This window comes from Nicotiana sylvestris, chromosome 6 (genome assembly GCF_000393655.2).
Source record: "Nicotiana sylvestris chromosome 6, ASM39365v2, whole genome shotgun sequence".
Lineage (NCBI taxonomy): Eukaryota > Viridiplantae > Streptophyta > Magnoliopsida > Solanales > Solanaceae > Nicotiana > Nicotiana sylvestris.
The window spans coordinates 4,008,119-4,028,171 of record NC_091062.1 but is presented as its reverse complement, the minus strand read 5'-3'; the positions used below and the strand labels follow the sequence as shown (position 1 = coordinate 4,028,171).

Sequence of the window (20,053 nt, the reverse complement as noted above, 5' to 3'; positions counted from 1 at the left end):
ATGAAAAATTACAAAAAAAAAAAAGAGTTACATATTTCTAGAGTATTAGTTTTATTTTTGTTTTGAAAAAAAAAGAAGAAAAAAAGTGTCAAAAATTAGTTTTATTAGTTTAGTGCAACTTTTTTTTTAAAAAAAATCTAGACACTTTCAATAAATGAAGATTGAGTGTATAGTCATTTTATCTTGCTATTTTTAATTTAGTAGGAGTAAATTTTATTTTTGTTTATTTGTTATAAACAAAATACTACAAAAAAAAAAAAGAAGAAAGAAAGAACAATCAAAAATTGTCATTTGGCAAAGATTCCTCTCTATCTTACTTAACAAACTAGCACATGGCATAACAGATTTTGGTTTTGGGCAATTCAAAAATCACATGCACTTTGGTTATGGGACCCATCCTCACATGCACAAGAATCCCCTTTTCCTCTCTCATCGGATAACGTTTTGGAGAGGGGGAAGGACCTTTCCTTTTCTTTATATATATATCCTATTCTATTCTTTTACGGGGGGGATCGATCTCTTCACAATTGGGGGAGGGGATAGATACAGGGGAATGAATTTCTTTTTGGAGTCTCTTCTTCTGCTAGCTTCCCTCTTCGACCAAAACCTCCAAAGTACACCCCTGGACACCACTTCAATTGCAGCCCCAAACAACCACCAAGATATCCTCTTTCTTCTTCCCCAAATGGCATGAAACTCAACTGAAAATGATACAAAAACAATGACCAAAAATGAGCCCAAAAATGCAGCAAACTTCAGTCAAAAAGGAGAAGCAAAACCCAGTGAAAACTAGTCCAAAGGAGCAGCAAAATTGCGGCCATAACATCCCCCAAAACAACCAAAGGAATGCTGCCAGTTCGCACCCTCGAAATAGCCACGAAATCAGCCAAAAATCAGTTTCTTTTCCCTTCAAAAACGCAGCAAAACCAAGCCAAAATTCCAGCAATCTTTCCCCTTAAAAACAACCCCAAATTCTATGATGAATCCACCCCAAACCCAGCCATAATCTCACTCAAAAATACCCGAAGATCCAGCTTCAAAGCACCTAAAATCAGCCCCAAAAATACCGTCAAAAGTCAACGCCGAAGTGAAGTCGCGTTAGAGTTCCGTCGTTGAGGTTCCGGTTAGGTGCTGGTCTTGAATTTTTGCTATTTGCAAGCTTCTTCTTCACTGTAGCTGCTGGAAATTTTAGCAATAAAGGTCTTTTAGTCTCTCTCTCTTTCGTTACTATTATTTTGTTGATTTCATTTATGGGCGTTATTTTGTTCTCTCTTGCGTTTGAAAGCATGATATCTTATTAGTTTTGTTGATTTTCTATTAGTTGTGTTTGGTGAACATTGCTTTGTTTGTTCTGTGAAGGATAGAATGCAAAGTTAACATATGTCATTATCAACTGTCAATAGCCATAAATTACTTTTCCTCCTTTGTGTCACATATAGGTAGATCCAAATGGTTCCTATCTCTGTTAGTATTTTGTTATTTTGCTTTAGTGATTTGTATAAACTTATTTCAGATGGGTTTGTCTTATGAACTTGAAAATATGGAACAAAAAGGCGTGAGTATAAGTCTAATATGCTATAAGAAGTTTTGTCAATGGATTATGTGATGACGGGGTTGAATCGAAGTAGAGTCATTGGTCGAGGGTCGTGGAAAACTAGTTTTGGAAAAATAATTCTTAACGCGTAGTTGCTTTAGGCGCATTATTTTAATAATTTACCTTCCTAAACTCGGGTTCGCATTTATGTGACCCAAATCCAAATCTCGACGAAGTCAAAATGTGTTGACAATCACGGGAGCATTGTTTGCGACGTGGTTCGAAACGCGTTTTCACGACGTCGTAATTCTTATAAAATAAATAATGATCGAAAAAATAGGTTCATAAAATGAGACAAGCCTCACCGAACAGAAATAAATAAATGTGGGGCCCTCAATAAATGGTTATTAAAAATAATTAGAATTTGGGATGTCCATTTAGCGAACTCTGCGGTCTTCCCCAGAATAATATTACGTGAGAACCTTTAGGCGTGATTTAATTAAATTACTTCCTTAAACTCGGGTGCGCATTGATGCGACCCAAATTCAAATCTCGACGAAGTCGAAATGTGTTGACGGCCATGGGTGCATTGATTGTGACGTGGTTTGAAACGTGTTTTCACGACGTTGCAATTCTTTTAAAATAAATAATGATAAAAAGCGGTTTACGAATAGAAGACACATAAGCTAGCATGTATTGAAATTAGATAAAATCAAATACAACAGTTAAGCGACCGTGCTAGAACCACGGAACCCGGGAATGCCTAACACATTCTTCCGGGTTAACAGAATTCCTTACCCGGATTTCTGGTTCGCGGACTGTTAACATAGTCATATTTTTCCTTGGTTCGGGATTCAATCGGTGACTTGGGATACCATTAATCTCTCAAGTGGCGACTCTGAATAATTAATAATTAAATCCCGTTCCGATTGTCCTTTAAATGGAAAAACTCATTTACGCACTTCCGGGGGTGTAGGTGAAAAAGGAGGTGTGACAGCTCTGGCGACTCTGCTGGGGAACGAACCCTGAATCTCTGGTTCAGGGTTCAGAATTCGATCTTAGAAAAATTGTTGTATTTAATTGTATCTGATTTTCCTACATGTTTTATGTTGAATGTGTTAAATGTTACTGCTTTGATATTATCTGAACTGTATATAAACTGTGCCAACACCTTTCTCTATTCACCTCCGGGGATGTGCTTACTGGTTGAGACTCCTTATTCTGTTAGTGTCATACCTTGAAGTAAGAAAGAGGCCGGACAAGTTACGAAGCCGGATGGCCTTTTGGTTCCTGGTAAGTTGCCCCCTCCTCGACTTGAGTTGTCCGCTCGGGTACACAGTCTAGAACACCGACTCAGGATTTGAACATAGAATAACATGACTTCATGTCAGATCCCTAGTAGGAACGGTTATTTGCATCATATTGCATTTGACTTAGGGGACTCAACACAGGGGTTGGGTCCGTCTAGGACTAGCAACCTGAAATGAAAAGACCATCCTGATGCATCCTACTTGCTCTGTACATATATTTGTTTTGAACCTGCATGTCGACCGGTTTCTGAATCTCAGGAATGTTGGAAAATTGAAAAAAGAAAAAGAAAAGAGGAAACAAAAGAAATATCAGTTAGGGAGTTAATTGATTATTTTAGAAATAAAAAATCAATGACCAATTACTGGCGAAACTCTGCCAAAATTTTGAGAAAAAAAGGGAAAATGTTTTATTTTGTTTTACTAAAAAAAAGCAAAGAAAAAGAAAATAAAGAGTCTTTTATTTTTGAAAGTTGTTTGTTGATAAAGAAAAAGATAAGAAAAGTTGTTGTTTTAGTTTGAGAAACATAAGTTGTTTCATTATTTGTTGAAAAAGGAAAGAAAAGAAGAGTCTTTTATTTTTAGTTTGGAAAATAGGTTGTTTTATTATTTGTTGCAAAGAAAAAAAGTCTTGTTTCTAAAAATAGTTTTATTTGCTTATGAAATGCCAAAAATAAAAATGGAAAAAAGAGTCATGTTTTAAAATAGTTCGGTTAAGTTGCTCGAACTACGCATGGTTTGATTCTCACAGGGCGTGAGATACGTAGGCAACCCTCATCGGGTCCAACCTCCATTTTGCAAAAATAACCAAAAAATATCAAAAATTTAATTTTTGTCATAAATAAACCAGGTGATGCCGTTTTTGTCAAAAATAGCCAAATGTTCCCAAACGGGGCGCCGGAAGGATGACTTTGCATAAACAGCCACCTTTGGTCGTATTTTGATTTTTGACCCTCACAGCCTTAAAATCTTCGCCCCGAGGCGCAGGAAGGCCGTATTTGCAATACCGGGTCATTTATTTTAAATTTTGAGAAAACAAGAAAAGAGTCAGTGGTCAAGTGAATACCGTTCGGATTTTTGGGTCGGAGTTGGCATATAGGGGAAGGAATCTGTCATTTTTGGGGTTTGTATTTCTTTTGATTAGAGTATATGGATCGTTTGATTTTCGAGCCTGTATTTCATCATTAAGTTGGTTAGTTTTGTTGTTATTATGAAAATGGAAAATTCCAAAAAATGTTTTATTGTCGTTTACCTTTTATTTGCAAGAACTACGCACGGTCTGATTCATGCGGGGTCATGATACGTAAGCAATCTCCATAAGATTCGACCGCAACCAAAAAAATGAAAAATGAAAAATGGAAAAGAAGAATTGAAAAAAAAATGGGAAAAGATGTTGTGAATAATGAGGATCGACCCAATCCATTCTAACATGTTTCGTTTTGAATTGTGAAGAAAGTTGAGGTGGTCGGTTGTGGTAAGCTGGAAACACAAGATCCAAGGAAAATGATAACTGACATCGAAGCTGTTACGAGTGTTCAAGAGACTCAGGGTCAGAGGGTTCAACAAGGGTCTACTGTGGTTGAGGAAAATAGAACACTGAAACAACAAATGACCAAAATGCGTCAAGCCTGGGCCAATGGCCAAGGACAGCCTTGTCACGAGTCACAATTTGCTACACAGCAAGAACAGTACCACTATCCCGAGTACCACTCGTACTCGTTTGAGCTTCCTGTAAACATCGAGAAGCCTGCCCGAAAGAGAGTACATGAAGAAATAACCCAAAGAGTGAAAAGATTAGAACAACGTTGAAAAACACGCAAGCAATGGCAGGTCAAAAGAGCGTTGCCTTCAGAGATCTATGCATGTTCCCCGATGTCCACTTGCCGCCTGGTTTCAAGGTTCCCAAATTTGAAAAGTACAATGGACATGGAGACCCCATAGCCCACCTGAAAAGGCATTGCAACCAATTGAGAGGTGTGGGAAGAAATGAGGAATTGCTTATAGCTTATTTTGGGGAAAGCCTCACGGGAGTAGCATCTGAATGGTTTTTGGATCAGGACACATCTTGCTGGTACGTCTGGGATGACATGGCACGAGCCTTTGTCAAACAGTTTCAATACAACATCGACATCGCCCCAGACCGCATTTCCCTTTCTAACCTAAAAAAGAAACCAACTGAAAGTTTCAGGGAATTTGCCATCAAATGGAGAGAGCAGGCAGCTAGAGCTAAGCCACCAATGGATGACCACGAGTTAATCACTGTCTTTCTACAGGCTCAAGAGCCAGATTATTTTCAATACATGACGTCCGCAGTGGGTAAATCCTTCCCGGAAGCAATCAAAATAGGAGAAATAGTGGAGAACGGTCTTAAGATAGGCAGAATTATAAGTCAAACAGCTCTCAAAGCTACAGCTCAAGCTTTCCAAATTGAATATGGTAACACGAATGAGAGGGATGAAGAAATCATGGTGATATCAGGGTCGAGAAGAGGTCCTAGGAGAACATCGCGAAGGTATGTGCAGCCTCATCAGGTTTTCCATGACCCCCCTAAGCATTAATATCCACCTCCGAACCCCTCATACTCGCCACCAAATCACCCAAGAAAGCGAGCACGAGTATCACAAAATCTCCACCAGCCTCCGCAAAATTTTCAATTACCTTGTAACCCACATCCAAGCCAGGGGTATAGAAGGGAAAAAAAGTTGAAAGATAGATTTACACCAATAGGAGAGTCCTATGCAAGCTTATTTGAGAAGTTAAAACAACATGACATGATTGCACCCATTCCTCCAAATCAGGTGGACCGACGTGCGAGAAGCTTTGACTCATCTAAAAGGTGTGAATACCACTCCAATGCTCTGGGGCACAATGTGGAAAATTGTCGGGATTTGAAGAGAGAAATAGAAAGGATGATCCAGGAAAATTTAATTCAAGACAGTGCCACCCAGAACATGCCCGGTGACATGGGGTATGAGAATCCTCTTGGGAACTTGTTGACCGAAGTTGAAATTACTGACGCAGATAGTGGTCATGGCATTATGGATGCGAAGCTTAGTGGCTAAAATGCCATGCTTGGTAACTGGAAAGACGCTCCATTCCTAAGTCAGCTGGGGAGGAGCTTTGGTGGTCCATTTTGCTGTCATTTCTATTGTCCGGATTATTTGCAGGGTTGTAATCCGGATATTGTCTTGTGATCAAACCCTCTTATCCTTTCATTTTTGTCTAGCTTGTTTAGTCGTAGTGGTTCATTTAGTGTTGACCATGGGTGTTTCAGGTTCATTCTAGGGTCGTACTCCAGTTTGTTTGCTTGTTTTATTATTCGAGTTATTTCATCGCTGTCTAATGCAAATTCCGGTCTTTTGTTACTTCCAATCATTTTTCTTTGTTTAGTTCTTTTCTATCCTTTTGTTTGGTCTTTTGTCCAATGCTAGTTCTAGTGACATGACATGCACGCATAATTCTCAGTCGGATCTTTAAAAGCTATGTTAGTCGGGAAGCAATGAAACCATTTTTGAAAACTATGGGGGTACTTGAGGAAATAAGAACATATTTGGACGTTTGAGAATTGTTTGACGCCCGAACCATGTGAAACTGGGTCAAAAAGAACAAGTCAGCCAAATTGACAGAGGGCCGGTCGTGGTAATAAGAGTAAGAGTGTTGCCCAATGACACGTTATATTAGACAGATGTAGAAAGAAAATGTGTGGAAATGGTCGTCAATTCCGATGCGGTCAAGAGATGACGTGCATGGTTTCTTTATTCTGATTGTACTTGTTTGTATTGGGCATATTTTGAAGTTTGAAATGACGAAGGCATTTTGTTCTCCTATCCAAACACTTTTTTCCATTGTCACCCCTTTCGAGCCGTGTTTATTTTCTTTCGTACCCCTCTTTCGGAATCAACGACACAATTAAGAAACGCAAGTGTCGCAAATAAGCAAATGAAAAAAAAGGGGAAGTAAAGAGAAAAAGAAAAGAAAAAGAAAAGAAAATAAAGAAAAGAAAAGAAAAGAAAGAAAAGAAAGGAAAATGAAAGAAAAGAAGAACAGAAAAGAAAAGAAGAGAAAGAAAAATCACAAAAAGAGTAATTTCTATGTCGTGAACTACGTTTGACTTGATCCCGAAAGGGTACGTAGGCAGCCTCTCTGAGGTTCAGTCATACCAAAATAAAAATCCAAAAGTCCCCAAGCAAGAAACTGAGGCAGAAATTGTGGTTGTTGTGAAAAGTTGGATTCCGAAAGTTGTAATTTTTACCCATTTTGAAATTGTTTTGAGCCTTTTATACCCTTTCTTTATAACCCATCCAAAAGCCTACATTACGGTCCAAAGAAAGACCTTCTGATTAGTCTTTGAGAAATGCCAAGTCAAGTAGGTAAGGTAATTCATGTCAGGGGCAACACTCCGGTCCAAACAAGGAAAATGAAAATGAGAGTCCTCATGGGTATCGCAAGGTGATGAAAGCTGAGAGAAATAAAAAATGAGAGAGTCTTATTGGTGAAAACTTTCACGGGCACCTTGAGGCGACAATAAGTTGAGATAAAGAACGAAATGAGAGAGGTTTGATGGTGAAAACCTTCTGGGGCACTACAAGCCGAATAAGGAATGCGAATTAAACTGGATAAGCGGAGCAATGAAGCCCAGTTTCACGGCAAAAAGGAACAAGAGATGAACATCAGATTTACTTAGCAGAATAGGTCGCAGGTGCATGTCAAGGTCATTAGAGTCGGTATCCACATCCGATAGGTTTCTACTGTGTAGTTTTCTTGTTAGGAATCATATCTTTCTATTGTCCTTTACTCTATTCCTTTTGTTTTGTTTATTTCCCCTTTTTGAGTCTTTTGGTCGTAACAAGTGAGGAATGACTTCAAAATTTTCCACCAGCTTTCCAATTGCACAAAATGGGGTCACAAGTCAGGAAAATAACAAGAGCACTGAGCTGGTAATAATCAACATACTTTGGGATCCTTATGAAACACAAAGTTTGGTAGATGTCGGTTCAGGAATAATGCAATAGATAGAGGGTATTGGGATTGAACGGGGAAAAAGGGTATTTCAGTGACACAGATGACGGGGAAAGTGGTTAATCAGTAAACATGCAAGACCTTCAAGAAGAATCAGTTGTCACAGAAAACATATGGGGTCAGATAAGAAGACTAGAAGTAATAATTGAGAGATAGTTGTCAAGAAGGGCAGAAGTTATCAGCCAAGTTTCAAAGATGGTCGGACAACGCAAAGCATGGAAAGGAGAAAAGGAAAGCCATCCCAGCGGGAGTACCACAACCAACCACTGCACTTTTAAACTGACAAAATTTTCTTTGATTTGAAACAGGGGCATGGAAATGATATTGATGGCAAAAAGATATGCTACAGGAGGATTATCAAACTGGGGCAGAAAATTTTCTGTCATGTTGAAATTTTTTTTTCGGGTACCCATCTGAAGAACATGAAGGTCATTACACGTGTTTTAAAAAAAAAGAGAGAGAGGGAGGTAGTTTTCAGAAAAGAAACACCAGTTCTAAGAAAAGTAATTTTTGGAGGAATGAAACACTAGTTTTTAGGGAAGTGGTTTTTTTTTAAGGAGGACAACACCAGTTTTAGGGAAGTAGTTCTGAAAGAAGATAATTCAAGTTAGTGGGTAGATAAAACAAATTTTGAAGGAAAATGGTTAAAAGAAATCTTAGTCTGATGAATTTTTCACCTAAGATAAAGAAATCTTAGTCTGTTGAATCTTTCACCTAAGATAAAGAAATCTTAGTCTGTTGAATTTTTCACCTAAGATAAAAATCTTAGTCTGATGAATCTTTCACCTAAGATAAATGCAAAAGTTGGAAAAACGAAAGGAAGGCATAATTTGGGGAAAATAAAGGTAGAAGTTGGAAAAGAAGGGAGGTATAATTTAAAAAAGGGGAGGGCAGAAGTCGAAAAAAAGGAGAGAAAGGAAGGCATAATTTGAGAACAAAAAAGGAACGCGGAATTTGAAAAGAAAGGAAGTTGGACTTTGGAAAATTAAGAAAATTGGGATCACGCAAAAATGGACCTAGTCTGATGAATTATCTCCTAGAGTCACAATCTTAGTCTGTTGAATCTTTCTCCTAAGATGAAAATCTTAGTCTGATGAATTTTTCACCTAAGGCAAGGATAAAAATCTTAGTTTGTTGAATCTTTCTCCTAAGATGAAAATCTTAGTCTGATGAATTTTTCACCTAAGATAAAGGATAAAAATCTTAGTCTGTTGAATCTTTCTCCTAAGATGAAAATCTTAGTCTGATGAATTTTTCACCTAAGATAAAGACAAAAATCTTAGTCTGTTGAATCTTTCTCCTAAGATGAAAATCTTAGTCTGATGAATTTTTCACCTAAGATAAAGATAAATCTTAGTCCGTCGAATCTTTCACCTAAGATGAGAATCTTAGTCTGATGAATTTTTCACCTAAGATAAAGTTTAAATTTTAAGATACATTGCAGTCTTTAAATTTTTAAAAGTTGCATTTCAGTCTTATCACAATTCAAGTTTTAGTTCTTATTAGTATGTGGTAACAAACACCCAGTTTCCAAATTGGAGCAGAAAATTTTCTTTGTTTTTTCTATTTTTGTGAAGTCAGGAACCCGCCTGGATAATAGAGGAATACATTCGATTTCAAATTCAGCAATCAGGAGCCCACCTGAAGAACAAAGGTGATATAATTCAAATTTTAGTTTTCAATAGATTATTTTGTCTATTTGAAGTCAGGAGCCCGCCTGAAGAACAGAGGCATACAATTCAAGTTTCGGAAGTCAGGAGCCCGCCTGTATAACAGAGGTATTTCAAGTCAAGTTTTAATCAAATTTTTATTAATATCAAGTAACATGTACCCAGTTTCCAAACTAGGGCAGAAAGTTTTCTTGGTTCGTTTATTTTTATGAAGTCAGGAGCCCGCCTGGATAACAGAGGAATACATTCAGTTCAAGTTCAGTAGTCAGGAGCCCGCCTGAATAACAGAGGTGATACATTCAATTTCAAGTTTCGGAAGTCAGGAGTCCGCCTGGAGAATAGAGACATACAATTCAAGTTTCAGCAATCAGGAGCCCGCCTGAAGAACAGAGGTGATACAATTCAAATTTTTAGTTCTCAATTGATTTCTTTGTCTTTTTGAAGTCAAGAACCCGCCTGAAGAACAGAGGTATACAATTCAAGTTTCGGAAATCAGGAGCCCGCCTGGATAATAGAGGAATACATTTCAAATTTCAGAGGTCAGGAGTCCGCCTGGAGAATAGAGACATACAATTCAAGTTTCGGAAATCAGGAGCCCGCATGTATGACAGAGTCAGGAGCCTGCCTGGATAACAGAGGAATACATTCAATTTCAAGTTCAGCAGTCAGGCGCCCACCTGGAGGACAAGGGAAAACAACTCAAGTTTCTAGGGAAAACAGTTTCGAAGGAAGACAGTTCGAGTTTACAGGAAAATGGTTCAAAGTGTAAGGGAAAATAGTGTCAAGTAACAAGGGAGGACAGTTCAGGTTCAGCAATCAGGCGCCCACCTGGAAAAAAGGGAATTCAATTCAGAAGGCAATTCAGAAGTTGATGAAGGATGTGAGTTGCTCAAGACATGGCCGAGGTCACAAGCACTACATGTCCGGTCCTGACCCAGAAGCTGTAGAAGAACGAGCTAGCACCTGCAGCTAACAAGTGTCAAGGTTCAAATCTAAAGTCTGTATGAAGAACCATTCAAGACTCAAGATCAAGCTTCAGAAGACTTATAGATAGGAATCTTAATATGATATGCTTTGGATATTTATATTACTATTTTGCATTCTATTATGATACAGTGCTAAATTAAATTAGCTTCTAAGGTTAACAATCCTCTTAAGTATTAAATGTATGTGATTCTTAGCATGTTGTCATACTTCAATGAGCAGCTATGTTCAGCAAACTTGTACTTACATGCCAATGCTTGTAATAATTCTCACCCGCAAGGCTTTGGTTTAATGGTAAGAGCGCAATGCATGATGTGGATTATGTGCGTGTCACGGGTTCTAAACCCTGCTGCGAAACATGATATTTAAGTAGAGAAGAGTAGAGGGGTGACCCCATTATGAACCGTGTGCCATTTAGCCCCTGAGGATTTCTAGGTTATCAAAAAAGAATAAAATGCTTGTGATAATTCTCTTGTTCAGCCATTGTAACCTGCATGCTAATGCTTGTTATAATTGTCTCTTGTTCCTTAATTGTGAGAATTTAGCATTTCATTTTTTATCCTTCATTTGTCTGTAGGATAAAACGGGTCATGACCTTAAGGTGTTTCGAAGATTAGCTAGTTCTCTGAAAGAAATATCTTGATCATTCTTTTTCTTTTCTAATTTTTGGCATAGGAAGGATGAGTTTGGATGTTGTTTAAATGTAATTGTATATTGTCTTTTATCCCGTGTCGGTCTTGTAATTTTTTTTAATCCTCCAATCAGTTGTACATATTGTATATCATACAACTTGCTGTAATGGGCAATTTAGTAATTCCCATTTCAATGGAGTTTTGTTTTTTTTTGTTCTAAATGTTTGTACATTAGAATTGGATTATTATGATATATTTTTCAAATGCCGTATGAAATTTATTATTGACGACATAGTAATTTTATTGGAGTTGGGCGGTGGTGATGCGAGTTTTCTAGTGATTGTGGTGAATGATTCCTAGGTTGCAGATAGTGGTGAAATCAGAAATTCGAGTAAGGGTATTAGAGAAACAATACACTAAAAGTTTCTTAATATAAGGGAATTTTATAAAGTTTTATGTATATTTAAAATATTTTTCTCTAAAGATGCAACATAATTTTCCAACCCACTTGAACCCGTTCCCGTACATAGCTCTGCCACTGAATGTAGTTGTCTGGTGAATATTTGATGAAGCTAAGAGGATCATGTGTTAATAGCGTGAGTCAATTGATTTTGTAGTCTATTACATTATTTTAGTTTTATGTCAAATCTTTCAAGAGATATTTATTTTTACATATAAGAGATCAAAGAATAAAATACAAGAGTGTTTGGAGGATCCAATAAAATTGTGGGTACTTGTTGATCCAGACACCACCGTCATAATAAAAATGTAAAATTAGCAGGGGCTGGCTAGTTTTTGGATTGGTCATTCAAAAATAGTCAGCGTTTGTAAAGTCATTAAAAATATCTATTATTTTGCTGTAACAAGGACCGGTTCAGCATAATATAGTGGAGATCGGTGCACCTGTGTATGAACTTCCAGCATATTATGCTGGAACTCCAACACGCGGAAAGTTCCAACATAATATACTGGAGATTGGAGCACCTGTGTATGAACTTACAGCATATTATACTGGACTGATTTATTATACTGGAACTCCAGTAAATTATGTTGGAGTTCCAGTATATTTATGTTGGAACTCCATTATAATATGCTGGAGTTGCAGTATACTTATGCTGGAACTCCAGTATATTATGCTGGAGTATTTTTCGAATTTTGAACGGTGCTTTCATATTTATCTTTACATGAAAAATGACTAAATTTCAATTACTTTTAAAACTATGACTATTTTTGAATGACCACTCATAAATATAGATATTTTTTAATTTCTTCCAATAAAAATGCTAAAATTTGGTGGGCGGAGCTGGTCTTTGTTGGGGAGAAAATAATTAAGAGAGTGAGTAATTGAAAGAGTCAACTATTTCTCAAAGGTTGCTGGTATTTGAATTCAATTCCCCAAGATTTTGTAGATATAATCACACTTTCTCTTAGTTAATGTATTTTCAGTTTGATTAGACTACTGTTATACAGAATATCGACTTTTTACAACTATTTAGTACTATCACGATCCCAAATCGGATCCGGTAGTGATGGCGCCTCTTGTGAAGACAAGGCCGGCCGATACAATTTCCAATTTAGTTTTTAATAGTTAAATAAGTCAATTTAAGTAAATTATAAGGATAAATCCCCAACAAGTACAGATTTAGCGGAGTAAAACAAGTGCGGAAAAGAATATAGCCCGACATCGGGGTGTCCCAAGTCGCGAGCATCTACTAGAGTCTAACTAGAACTAAAAAGTCTGAAATGTACTGAATACAGACAACGAAATAAAGAGGGAGAAAAGCAGTGATGCGAACACCGGTAGCTACCTTGCTAAACTCCGATGACTCTGCCTCTCATCAACCAATACTCGCTACCGGGTTCAAAAATACCTGAATCTGTACACAATGTGCAGGGAGTAAAGTGAGTGCTCGAGTCAGTGAGTAATAATCATAACTAAAGATTGAGTGATAAGAAATCATGACAAGTGCATCAACATGTTGTATAGAAGTAGTACAAAACCAGTAAAAAAGCAATGAAGCTGTGAAATCTCTTAAAGCATCTTAGCTCAGTTTAAAATTCTTAAAAATGACTTTTCAACAGTTATGCAAATGAATGCAAAGCAATTAGTGCAGATAAGCACAGAAAATCCTCCCCTCGGGCACAAATACACAATTAAACAGGTAAATGGCAGGCAAATAAGAAAGATAAATACATAAGGTTTGCCCATCGGGCACAATGTCAACAAATCCGCCCTTCGGGCAATATCTCAGAACAATACCAACCCCTTGGGCAATCACATAGAACAATACCAACCCCTCAGGCTATATCTCACATCACAATGGGTACCCGCACTCACTGGGGGTGTACAGACTCCCGGAAGAGCCCTTTACGGCCCAAGCGCAATATCAAGACATCTCATGGCATCATCTCTAGGCTCTCGACCTCATATCAACAAGCCACCTCGTGGCGTACATATCTCAGGCCCTCGGCCTCATAATCAAAATCAGTGTATCACCGCCGCGGCGTGCAGCCCAACCCATAAGTATCCTCACAACATAGGTCATCGGCCTTACTCAGTCAAAAATTACATAAGCCACTCGGGCAACAATAAAACATGATGTTCAGCCCAAAATATTATTTGAAATATCATTTCAATTGTTAAAGCAATGTAAACATGACTGAGTTTTGAAAACAGTGGAAAATAACATGGCTAAGTTTGAGTATAAAGTCAAAACAGTGAAAAAATATCCACAAAAATCCCCGAGGGGTTCAAATAATTGGCACGAAGCCCCAAATATGGCATTCAGCCCAAATAATGATGATAGCAAATAGATTTCAGTCAAATACATGGTAAAATCATCAATCGGGACGGACCAAGTCACAATCCTCAATAGTGCACAACCCCACGCGCGTCATCAAGCGTGTGCCTCACCTCAATATAGCATTACGATGTGCAATCCAGGGTTTCGAACCCTTAGAACATCATTTACAATCATTACTCACCTCGAACCGGTCAAATCACTAGCTCGCGACGCCTTTGCCCCTCGAATCGGCCTCCACTCGCGTCGAATCTATCCAAAATCAGAACGAGGACGTGAAAATATGCTAAGGGAACGAAGCCCAAGCGAAAACAATCAAAATGTGACACAAATCCCGAAATTACCAAAATCCGACCCCCAGGCCCACATCTCGGAATTCGAAAATTTTCACATCCTCGGGTTCCATATCTCATCACGAGTTCATACATATCAAAAACATCACAATCCATCCACAAATGACCCATCAAATCCCAAATTTTTGGTCTCCAATTTCAAGCCCTAGTATCTCAGTTTTCACCCTTAATTTCCATAATTTCTAGCTCTAATCCATGAAATAATAGCATAGGAACGAGTTTTAGGTCCAAATTCCTTATCTCAATGACGTTCTTTTGAAATCCCACTCTCAAATCGTCCAAAAAACTCCCAAGCCGAAGTCAAAAATGGTGAAATAAGCTAAATTCGCGAAAGATACAATTTATACCTTCTGTCTAGACCTTTTCGCATTTGCGGTGCCATGCCCGCTTCTGCGGTACCGCATATGCGGCCCTTCCTTCGCTTCTACGGAAATCACTCAACTGGCCAACAATCGCATCTGCGACCACATCCCCGCATCTGCGACATCGCAGACGCGGCCACTCTAACCGCTTCTGCGGTATCTGCCCAGCAGGCTCCTTTTCGCTTCTACGACTAGTCAACCGCACATGCGGTGCCGCACCTGCGGTCCCCTATACGCAGGTGCGAAAAACCCAGAAGCAGCAATTTCAGCAGCTGCAACAAAAATCCAACTTCTCCGTTAACCATCCGAAATCACCCCGAGGCCCCCGGGACCTCAACCAAAAGCACAAACATATCCTAATACCTTATTCAAACTTGTTCCAATCATCAAAACACCTCAAACAACATCAAATCACCCAAAGCACATTGGATTCAAGCCAAACTTTCCAAAATCTTCCAATTTTTGCTTTTGATCAAAAACCCAACCAAACCACATCCGAATGACCTGAAATTTTGCACACACGTTCCAAATGACACAACGGAACTACTGCATCTTCCGAAATTCCATTCCGACCTCTATATCAAAATCTCACCTATCAACCAGAAAATGCCGAAATCTCAGTTTCGCCAATTCAAGCCTAAACTTTCCACGGACTTCCAAAATGCATTCCGATCACGCTCCTAAGTCCCAAATAATTCAACAGAGCTAACAAAATCATAAAAATTCCGATCCGAGATCATATACAAACAAGTCAACTCTTGGTCAAACCTTTCAAATTTTAAGCTTCCAATTGAGAACTGTTCTTCCACATTCATTCTGATTACCTTGAAAACCAAAACCAACGATTTACATAGGTCATAATACATCACACGGGGCAAGTCATGCCCGAGAACTAGCGAGCAAAGTGCAAAAGCTCAAAACAACCGGTCGGGTCATTACATCCTCCCTCATGTAAACATACGTTCGTCCTCGAACATGCCCAGAGTTGTTCCAAAAGCCCACCAATCGCTGAATAACCTTACCATGCATATACCCGGGGGTGATCCCACGTCACCCTATCTCATATAGGCCAGATAACACAATGTAACTGAAATTTCACAATCCAACCTAGCCCATAAACCTTAGACCACATTCCCACTTCTGAAATCATCCACAAGATCAGAATCTCACACCTATATTCAGAATAAGCCCGAACCAGCTGTAATAACTCATACTTGCAACCTCAGGTGCAATTACATGATATACTACATAACTCAAACACTTGTAGCGATAACTTCAAATCACAGCAGCTTCACCCAACAACCGAATACCGGTAGGAAACCTCTTATCAACTAAAGTCTTATTCCAACATTTTCATATACTGCCAATGATAAATAAAACACACAGTAAGCCATAACCATTCCTCAGATCAACCATTCATGAAGCCACTTCTCCTTTGGCAATGACCATAGCAAATTTTTGAGCGAAAACTCGATATTATCCCTCCAACATGCTGAAATCAAATCTGTTTGTATTCATTAAAGACCCCAACGATCCCATTTAATCCAACACAACTACTCTGATGACATGACACATCAATACAAACTAAAACCACAACTTGTGCAATTAGCGCACCAATAAGCAACAATCCGAACATGCTCAAATCATGAAAATAACTCAAATGAAAGAGTTGTACCTCAAGCTCACCAGTACCACCACAACACAAGGCTGAGAACCCATCTCACATCATAGAAATAGAACACACGAATCTAACCCTCAAGGTCATACCTCCATATAACTTCACTGCAAAGCGCGATCCTATCCAAACACTGCTCCACATGAAACACCTCAAGTCACTCTGCTCGAAATTAACGACCACGCGCAATTGCTGTCTAGAACCAAAGTAAATCATCATAACTATGGTAAAGCAAATACATAACACCATACAACCCGAAAGGACATAACTGATGCGCCACCTACTAAGCAATATCCAATACTCCTCCCGCTCGAATTCTACTACGAGGCCCCAATAACACCGCACCACATGTGCCGATAACCAACAAGTCCTAATGCCTCGCAACACGGAAAGGTAACTCATAGATCTCCCCAGATTACTAATAAGCTCAATAACAGTCGAATCAACACATCCCTCAATCAATACAATTTGGAGCCAACCAAGCCGACTCAAGTTAGAACACGCATCCACATTGGCCTGCTAATGAACTCCTTATCAAGGAAACCTAAAGTTGCTCCTTCCACTACTATAACTTTTCCGGTGTCATATGATACGGTGCCCGACATCAAATCAATACCGAAATCAACAACTTTGCCTGGCGACATGCCCGACCACCAGAATCACATCCGAAAAGTCCCTCACCACCGGAACTGAATCAATGGTAGAAGCCTCTACATTGACATCTATCACGAAAGTCCAATTAAGAAGACAATCCTTCCCAGTCGTCCGCTGGGTATTCGAAATATAAAACCACCCTACTAGGACATAATCTGTTGAACCTCACCACTCAATCCGTGGCATTTCCGGCATAACCAACAGTGCCGCCTTAGCATAATAGTCCAGAATAACACAACACGGAGACAACCAGTTTGCACCCAATATCACATCCAAAATCTAACCTACCAAGCAACAAAAGATCCCCTCAGGTCTCGAAACACCGATAGTCTCTAAATAGTGCTGATACACGTGACCCACAACCACAACATAGCCTGAATAGGAGAACTCCCAATCTCCAACTCCATATAGCACACGAATCAACATACCTGATCCCAATTCCGCCGTCTGAATGCATACTACACCTCAAATACCTAATCATTCCATGAGAGATACTCTAAAATTCCATTGTGCCACCAAGCAAACTCGAATATCAGTAGTCGATCTAACAAGAAAGTGCTGCAATACTACCAAAGCACCATCAACTTAATCACATTGCCTTTTCTGAAACATATACCCTCGTCAAATCACCCCAAATTAGAAATACCATTTCCTTAATCATCCGAAGACCCTTTCTCTAATTATCTGAAGCTCATTTCTCTAATTGTCTGAAACTGCCCGCTGCCTAAGAGTTTTTATGACCTTCTTTTCAGAACTGAACTGTAACCCATCTAGCCAAGAACTTTCATTGATCCCATTTAGAAGAAAATCACTAAACATCTGATGTTTCTCACACTCGTAGAAAATATGCATTTCTAGCCATGGTAGAAACCATCAAAAACTCTCTAAATCCCACTCGCATAAGACTAAACCGTCAGGACTGAATCCTTCTAACTCAACCACGCTACGCAGGCCACTAAAACCCAAGAGCATTGCCGCAAAACGCCTGTATAACTCATTACCTCATAAGCATCCAAAGAGCTAATCATATCCTTACCATACCGATCCGACCCACTACCAAGCTACCCCATCTATTTGAGTTTCCTTCTGATTTACCTTCAACTTGATATGCCATCTTGATATAGCACCACAATTCCTCAACCCAGACTTATCACACGAGACCCAAGCATAAAACCACACTGTCTAAGGCTCATAAGCTGCTGAGTACTCTCTTAAATGTTTCCAAAAGCACCACGTTCAAAATACCTACCCCGAAGGGACTTCCTGCGAATCTGGAACCATTAACTTCCTAATACTAATATATAGAATCCCATAATTGATATAGAAATGACACAAGTCTTGGCACCCTTTAATGCAAACCTTAGTTTCTAGCCAAATTATACACTTGAAAATCTCCAATTAGTACTAGAAAATCTTGAACCCATTAGAACCATTCTCGAGAGTCATCCACTTTACTCAAACCGCAATTAGCCTGATCAAACAAACCGAACAACTCGTGCCTCATTAGCACTCTAACACTGCAGAATGTAACCTCATTCCAGTACAACCAAGCAATTTCCTGTTCTAAGCACCGAACATCCTTTACCAACAACAACTCAAGACATTCCGTGATTCTCACATACCTATGAATCATACTATATCCTTTGTTAAGAATTTTCCTTTACTCGAGCCATCCTCGGTCTCAATCTCCGTAGGCCATAACTGATTCGCCGGAACGCCTCGAACTGGGACCAATATAGCACATAATCGTGCAACCAACTAATCAATAGTAGACTCCCCCACTTAGCTCGAAGCCATAGATCAAAACACACTCAATAACTTATTATGCATATACTCTATTGCTGCCATAATACCATAGTGAGATTAAACTGGATCTTTCATAAGCTCGTGTAACATAGAGGATCTGGTACTTTGAATCTTCTGCAAATCTCCCATTCATCCTCACAACAGTCAAGCCCACTCTCTTAAGCGACCCAAATTCAAATTTCAATACTTATATTTCACTTGTAAATGAGATCTTCTAGAAGACACATAAGGGTCACACAACCTCAGAACACTTCGCAGGAGATAACCCACCTGCTTTTCCTCCAACTAACATTTCTGTATACCTTCCACCGTCATAAACATTACGCAGTCACTTAGTCTCCCTGAGTCTGAACTCATACCACAACATGAGATTTACTTCACTCCCAACTAGGAAACATGAAAAGATTCTTCACACGCCCATAACTCGGGGCTATACCTCGAATCAAGATGGAATTCAAGCACCTAATAGTTCTTCTATCCTCCAGCAGACCCTTCTCGTCGCTTCCAAATCATATAGATACACCTCGCAGTACTAACATACTCATCACATAGTCATCTAGCAGTCACTTCTACTAATAGGGACACTACCGAACATATAAGTTCAAAAACACTTGCTCACACAATCAGCACCTCAGTGCTTAAGCTATAGGAAAAAATTCGCCCTCAAGTCCTCCAGTCTGGCCCAACATCAACTCACAGAGATCACATCTCGCCCCTCGATCAAGGAATCACAAGCCCTCGATACACATCTAATACTGAGCGCTCATGCACGCATACGAACGCGTGGAAGGAATTCAAAGAGTTACATTTCAAGTTGAATCAAGGACGCACGATAAGATTTCAAGAATGTGATTTTTTCTTAAAGGTTCTGCAGCCTCTCGAGGATAAATACAGACGTCTCTGTACTGATCCGCGAGACTCTATTAAACCTGCTTATGACTCGTGAGACCTATGTAACCTAGGCTCTGATACCAACTTGTCACGACCCCAAACCGGACCCGGTCATGATGGCGCCCCTCGTGAAGCCAAGGCCAGTCGACACAATTTCCAATTTAGTTTTTAACAGTTAAATAAGTCAATTTAAGTAATTTATAAGGATAAATCCCCAACAAGTATAGATTTAGCGGAGTAAATCAAGTGCAAAAAAGAATACAGCCCGACATCGGGGTGTCACAAGTCACAAGCATCTACTAGGGTTTAACTACAACTGAAAAGTCTAAAATGTACTGAATACAGACAATGAACTAAAGAGGGAG

The 20,053-nt window shown here is 39.1% G+C and overlaps 1 long non-coding RNA gene across 1 annotated transcript; it reads left to right on the top strand.

Annotated features, from left to right (window-relative positions):
- Window positions 1–513: 513 nt before the first annotated feature.
- On the top strand, window positions 514–10,833 carry LOC138870065 (uncharacterized). The gene is made up of 2 exons (XR_011400288.1): window positions 514–1,200; window positions 2,763–10,833. It is a non-coding gene; the product is annotated as an uncharacterized lncRNA (long non-coding RNA).
- Window positions 10,834–20,053: the final 9,220 nt, after the last annotated feature.